Source organism: Arachis ipaensis, chromosome B05 (assembly GCF_000816755.2).
Source record: "Arachis ipaensis cultivar K30076 chromosome B05, Araip1.1, whole genome shotgun sequence".
Lineage (NCBI taxonomy): Eukaryota > Viridiplantae > Streptophyta > Magnoliopsida > Fabales > Fabaceae > Arachis > Arachis ipaensis.
Window position 1 is genome coordinate 93,413,535 of NC_029789.2, and position 7,795 is coordinate 93,421,329.

A 7,795-nucleotide genomic window follows, 5' to 3' on the forward strand; every position below is an offset into this window, starting at 1 on the left:
GCTGATCGACGAGACAAAAAGAAAAGTCTCGTGGCTCGGTACGAGACAAAAAGAAAAAGTCTCATGGCAGGTTACAAGACAAAAAGTCAAAAAGTCTCCAGAAGTTGTTTCAAAGACCAGCAAGTGTTATTAAGTGAAAAAGGGGCTAAGATTCAACCCCTCCTTCTCTTAGCCACTGAAAACCATCAAAGTTGATTTGCTCACTTGACTTTCCTTCAATTGTTAGAGGTTAACTAAGTGACAGCAATTTGTAATTACCATCACAATTGACAATGATAATAAGGATAGAAATTTTGATTCTCAACCCTTGCTAGGACTTTTCTTAGTTGTTAGTTATTTTCTTGTTATTTATATTCCTTGCTTACTAAACTCAAAACCCAAAAAGATACAATCTCATAACCCATAATAAACACACTTCCCTGCAATTCCTTGAGAGACGACCCGAGGTTTAAATGCTTCGGTTAATTTTATTGGGTTTGTATTTGTGATAAACAATTTAAACATTGACCGATGATAATTTGTCGGTTTAGAACTATACTTGCAATGCGACATTTTTGTGAAAATCTTTACCGACATTTTTCCTCCGTCAAATTTTTGGTGCCATTGCCGGGGAATTGCAAATGTGTACCTTGTTACTGGCTGGTTATTGTACTTACTGTGAATATATGTGCCTTTTCGTTTCTTTGTTAGTTGCTTCTAGTTTTAGGAGTTTATTTTTATTATTTCTTTTTAGTTTTTGTTTTTATTTTCTCTTGTTACTATGAATTCTCACCTTTTTTGCTATGAGTTTGGTTCAAATTATGTTGTAGGGAATGGAAGCTACAATGAGAACATGCATCAAGGATGGAACAATCAAAGGTGGGAGGAGCTTCAAGCTTATGGACAACCATCTTGGCAACAACCTCCTCTAACATACTATGAGCAAGAGCCATTCTAAGATGCATATCAATTCTATGGCTATGGTGGACCTCCTTGTGACTACCAATAACCACCACCATATACATATGCGCCATATCCTCAGTATAGCCCTCAACCACCATACTCACAAGCCCCCTACAATCAAACACTTCCATATGACCCTAACTCATATCCACCATACCAACCACCTTATGAACCATATGAGCCATACATAGAACCACCCCAATTCCAACCCAATTACTCCCAAGAACCACCACCTCAATATACACCACCTCCAATGTATGCGAACTTTCAACCACAAGATGAATTTTTCTTTCCACCACAACCCTCCATAGGGAAATGTCCATATCCATCAATCCAAGAGCAATATGATCCTAATTATGTTAGCCAAGTGGAACAAGAGCCACGGGATCATTTTAAGGAAGCAATGGATCAACTTCAAGCAACCATCCATCAAATGGAGCAAGAGGAAGGCCGAAAAGCACTCGAAGCTCTCATGGCTAACATTGCCAAAACGTGAGCCACCATCGACCCATGGGACTCATGCAACAAACAAAGCATTACCATGGATGAATGTGGAAAGTCAACCGAAGAGCGGAGTATGAACAAGATCTTGGAATCTCAACTTGAGAACAAGGGACTAGAGTGTGTTGTGGAACAAGTGGAAAAGATGGAGAGTGTTGAACCGCCACATCCTTGTCATGATGAACCGCCCTCCTATTATGAACCCCTTCTCCCAACCGATGAACCCTTCCAACCACTCCAATCTCCAATGGATGACACTCTTGGTGTTCTTCTTCAAGGGCAAAGAGAGATGCAGCGGATGACACTAGAGTTCATAGCTACCTTGACCGAGGTAGTAGATAATTTAGCCTCCCTACGCTTCAACACTCAAAGTACCCCCATGGCCGCATGTGGAGAATCTGATGAAGAACATATCATGAAGGAGAGATTAGGAACCTCGGTAGAAAGTGGGGAATGTGACTTTGTATTGGAACAAATGAAGGAAGCTGTAATTAATGAAGAGGAAGAAGTGGTTGAAGACTTAGGAGATGCTAAACCTCCATGGAAATATAGAGTTGTAGAGTATTCTTTCAAGAAGCTTGAAATTAATGTTGAGGAGGGTAGTACACAACCTCCAAGGCATGTTCCCTATGAAGAATTGGATGGAATAGATCAAGAAGCAAGTTTCATTGGTGATAATGATCATGAATCAAGCCATCATAGTCATGAATTTGCATCAACAAGTGACATCCTTGAGTTAGAAGAGCCTTCTCCCGAGAAAGCAACGTTGACGTAGATTTCTCTCAACCTCATATTTATGATTTGAGTGACGGAGAAGATTTGGATGAACTCGGTGAGGAAGCGCTTGAAAGTGAGGAATCTTTTCAAAGGTGGAAGTCCTTCGGCAAGGTTGGACGGGAGTTGAATATGTTTTGTCAAGATCGTTGGAGACTTCCCTACCTAGGTTGCCATCTACTCCTTCATTTGAGTGGGTAAAACTTATCTTTATTAGCTATATTGTTCCACTTAAGTATGGTATGCTTGAAACGATGGCCAACTTAGGAGGCTTTGTGGAATGAAGCATAAGAGAAGGATATTTAGTGGTTAGAGTTTCAAATCAAGACTCATCAAGGTTGAGATTTCAAGAGCTAGATGCAACGGTTGGACTAGTGATCGATTGGTTGGATCTAAGACAAGAGTTTGGTACTTCATTGAGAATCCGAATTGCTTGCCACCCAGTTGGAACAATGATTCCACTTAAAGACGGGTGTAGAAACAAGATTTGGGATCCCGGCATACAAGAGGATCAACTTTGAGAGCTCAAAGCTTGTGAAAAACTTCATCAAGGCTTGGTGAATTCACTTGGAAATGTTGGAGCTTATTAGAAGTCGAAGGGTTGGTGGAAGTTTCAAGATGAGTTCAAGTACAAGCCACCATGACAAGCAGCTCACTAAATGTCCAACTTAAGGACTCTAACTAAAAGTGCTAGGTGGGAGACACCCCACCAAAGTAAATTCTTCCTATTTTTCCTTTTTTTTATATTGGTAATAAGTTGCATTTCTATTTTTAGTTAGGTTTATTTAGTTTAGGCTGAGGTTTTACTTGTTTAATAATGTTTGACATTAGTTTCTTATATTAAAAAAAAAAGGAAGCTCACGCGTCATATTGAATGTTGCTCTCTGGTACGAAAACCAGAGAGTTGCGCTGGAACCGTGCGGGTGGGGTGCTAGGCGCACAGCCTAACCCACGCGTGCGCGTCGCTGACGCGTACGCGTCATTTGCAATTTTGGCTTCCCATGCGTGAGCGTGGCGGACGCGCATGCGTCGTATATTAATGATACCACCTCCGGTACAAATACCTGAGAGTTGTGCTGGAACTATGCGAGTATTGTGCAAGGAGCACAATTCACACCCACGCGTATGCGTCACCTTCTCTTTTCTGCTTTTCACGCGTACGCGTGACTGACGCGTACGCGTCGCCTCTTCTTTTCCTTTTTTTCTTCTTTCTTCTCTCCTTTCTCCCTCTTTCTTCTTCCTTTCTTACTTTCTTCTTCTTCATTTCTTTAACTTCTTATCCTTATTCTCTTTTATTCTCTTTTGTTTATTGCATTTGCACACTTTCATTTATTGCATTTTAACTTCACTTTTGTAACTTATTTTTATTTTCGTTCTTACGTTTCCTATTTACCATTGGTGTTAAATTTTCTACTCAATTTTTGAAAATTTCTTGAATCATTTTAGTGCTTCGTGACTTGTTTCGCATTAATGGAAATTTTTGCCCCACACCCAAGATTAGTGCTTTCACCCCTTCTGACTCATTATTATTTGTTTTTATGCTTCATTATCATTGAGTTAGGATAAGACCAAATGCTCTCATGCTTATCACTAATCTTATCTGTGTCAATTCTTGTTTTAACTTGATGTTTCCGAGTATTCTTTCCATTTACTTATGCTTTGACTTTACTCTTGCATTAAGTGTTAGTTGATATGCCATTTGCTTATACTGTTTTCTCACTTGCATGTTGTAGCTACCATGTATTTGAGAACCTCACTATTATTTGGCATTATCCTACCCATATTTTATTTGTTTTTATTTCTTTGTTTGTGGGTTATTCTTCTTCCTTTTTCTCTTCTTTCAGGATGGCCACCAAGAAGGGAAACAGAAAACTTCTAAATGGGGCGGACAAACAAGTCCCGCCACACAATCTTTTGGAGAAAGCGCATCAGTTGTAGCAACCCATCCACTTGCACGTCTTTGCATGCACCGAGGACGGTGCAATCTTTAAGTGTGGGGAGGTCGAGACCGACTTCCGTGGGTAACTACTTCCTGTCTCAACACCAATGTTTAATCTTTTTTGTTAGATTAGTTATTGCATTGGATAATAGACTGCATGTATAGTTAGTTGCTTGCATTTATGTCCTACTTGGTTAAAGTGATGAATTCTTTTCCAAGAAACTATTTTATAACATTTCACTACTTTGAATTAAAATTTTGTTGAACTTGCTTGAAGAAATTTATTTTGGAACATGGTTTTAAGAGCTCGAACACACAAAACCAGTGATTTTTTTGAACCTATTTGATTGGTTGCATCTTATCAACCAATGTTTTATTTTGTTGTGTGTTGTTCTCTCTAAAATTGTGATCTTTGTCTTGCTTGATTCTATATTTTTGTTGTTTGATGTATGCATGCACTTATGTGATTGAGGCCTTTTGTTTCACTGAGCTTACATACCCATATGGCCTTACCCTTTCATTAACCTTTGCAAACCAATGTTGAGCCTATTTTACCCCATTTATTCTTTATTTCAGTACGTCACTAACTCTAAGCGAAAAACAATAATGTCCTTAATTTGAATCCTTTATTAGCTTAGATGACTGAGAGTGTTCATGATTTAAGTGTGGGGAAGTTGGGTTTGGAAACATTTGGTTTGGAAATTAGGTATTGTATATTTTTGGTGAAAATGTGAAAAAAAATAGTTGAGCACATATTCTTGCATTCAATACCTTAATCATATGCATGAATATGTGGTAAACATAGTTAATGGGTAGTTAGATTTTTCATTTTGATTACATGGAATGTCTTAGGTTAGGTGGGAAGTTTAGGTTAATCAAGGATTCGAATTTTAGTCCACTTAACCAAATACAATCCTACTTTGACCCTAACCCCATTACAACCCTTGAAAAGACCTCTTAATATGTGTATTTGTGCATTACATTTTTGTTGATTAGTAGAAGAAGAGCAAGCCTTAGAAAGCAAGATTAGTAGAGAATTGAAAGAGTCAAACCTCAAACACTTGAGTGATTAGAGTGTATACACTTCCGGTGAGGGTTCGATACTCGATTCTTTGTTCCCGGCTTTCACGAACTTTCTTCTTGCACGTCTACTTGTACTTTATTTTGGAATTCGAATTAGTGGAATTCAGTTTATATTTGTTCTCGGAAGATCTATTTACTTTTAACCAAGTAGGTAGAAGTATTTTGCATTTAGTTGCATTCATATAAATAGGTTGCATTTCATAAATTCTACCATTCCTCTTCACCTCCTTTATAGCTTCTCTTGAGCTTAGCATGAGGACATGCTAATGTTTAAGTGTGGGGAGATTCATAAACCACTATTTTACGATTTATTTTGTATTGAATTGAGTAGATTTTATCAATTATTCATACACTTATTCATATAAATTGCATGGTTTTACAAATCCTTCCTAATTTTGTGCTATGATTGAAAATATGCTTCTTTGGCCTTAAATTTGCTAATTTTTAATCCTCTTTTATTACCATCGATGCCATGATATGTTTGTTAAGTGTTTTCAGGTTTTCTAGGGTAGGAATGACTTAGAGGATGGAAAGGAAGCATGCAAAAGTGGAAGGAACACAAGAAATTAAAGATTTCAAAATCTGGTAGTAACGCGCACGCATGAACGACGCGTACGCGTGGCCAGTGAAAAATCCAGTGACGCGTACGCGTGGCTGACGCGTACGCGTGACGAGCGTCACGTGCTGCATTAAATAGAATTCGCTAGGGCGATTTCTGTGCTGCTTTTAACCCAGTTTCAGACCCGAAAATATATATATATTAGAGGCTGCAGAGTGGAGCTGGAAGGGAGACTGACTTTTATTCACACAATTTTAGGTTTTAATAGATGTAGAATTCTAGAGAGAGAGGTTCTCTCCCCCCTCTAGGTTTTAGGGTTCTACTCCAATTTATTCTTAGATTTAGATTTAATTTCTGTTTTTATTTACAATTCCTTGCAATTTATTGTTCTAGCATCTTTGTTCTTCAATTCTACTTGTTATTTCCTTCAATTTGTTATCCTTATGTTTATGCACTCTTGATACTTTGGATCTTTGCTAATGCAATTTATATGTTAATGTTGTTATTGCTTTCTTCAGTTGTCATTGTTAATTTCTTTCAATTGGTAGTTGTTGGATTTTATTATCGTTGCAATTTTATCATGCTTTTATTTTGTGTCTACCAAATGTTTGATAAAATGCTTGGTTGGATTTTAAATTAGATTTTTGTATTCTTAGCTTGGATTGAGTAATTTGGAGACTCTTGAATTGTCAAAGTCTCTTATTGGTTGGTGATTGAAAGTTGCTAGTTGGCTTGAGCTTCACTAACTCTAGACTTTGATTAGGACTTGTGAACTCAAGTTGATTTGCTCACTTGACTTTCCTTCAATTGTTAGAGGTTAACTAAGTGAGAGCAATTTGCAATTACCATCACAATTGACAATGATAATAAGGATAGGAATTCCGATTCTTAACCCTTGCTAGGACTTTTCTTAGATGTTAGTTATTTTCTTGTTAATTACATTCCTTGCTTACTAAACTCAAAACCCCAAAAAGATACAATCTCATAACCCATAATAAACACACTTCCCTGCAATTCCTTGAGAGACGACCTGATGTTTAAATACTTCGGTTAATTTTATTGGGTTTGTATTTGTGACAAACAATTTAAACATTGACCGAGGATAATTTGTCGGTTTAGAACTATACTTGCAATGCGACATTTTTGTGAAAATCTTTACCGACATTTTTTCTCTGTCAATCATCTTCTTCATTGTATAAAATTGCACCTGATTCCAACGCGAGATCCCAAGTTTTTCTATTTTCAAGCATCTGTTTCTCCAAAATATTATTTCTGTTTTCCTTACTTCCTTCATTCTTGTCCGAACCACCATCATCAATCACCCTCTTCCCAACTACTTCATCGTTTTCCTTCATTTAGGCTTTCTACGCTTTCGCTGAAGCACTGGTGCATAGTATATCCGGACAGGTCAACACGGTTTGACCAATTTTTATCGGAACAAACCAAATTTAACCGTTTTAACAATGAGATTGGTCTTCAATTTAAACTGAATTAATTTTAAAATTTGGTTCATTAATTTTTCGATTGAACCAACAAATCCAATCCAAATTTAATAACAATGAGTCTGACTATTATGTCAAAAGAAAAATAATAATCACCTGCTACAATTATAAATAGTGGTACGTAGCGTTAATTATGGAAAACAAATTCAAAAATTTGCCATATTTTTTCATTGAAAATTTGGTTTCATGCCATTATTATGCTTTTCAAGAAAAGTGCTAAATTTTACTACGTGCACCAATCGCGAATTAATATTGAATAGGTTCTCGGTTCATTTTTTCCCATGTTTTCTTGAAGCATATTTTTCACAACACTAATAAACGAACTGAAAGAAAGAAACTTATTAACACAGTATTGATTCCTCAAGAAAAGTGGAAAAAATTTGAAGTCATCAACATATATACAATACAAACCTGCGATGTGTGTACAAAATAAATATCAGCTACTAACTCAAGTCATCATATAAAATATGAGATATTAATTAAAAATAAATTAAA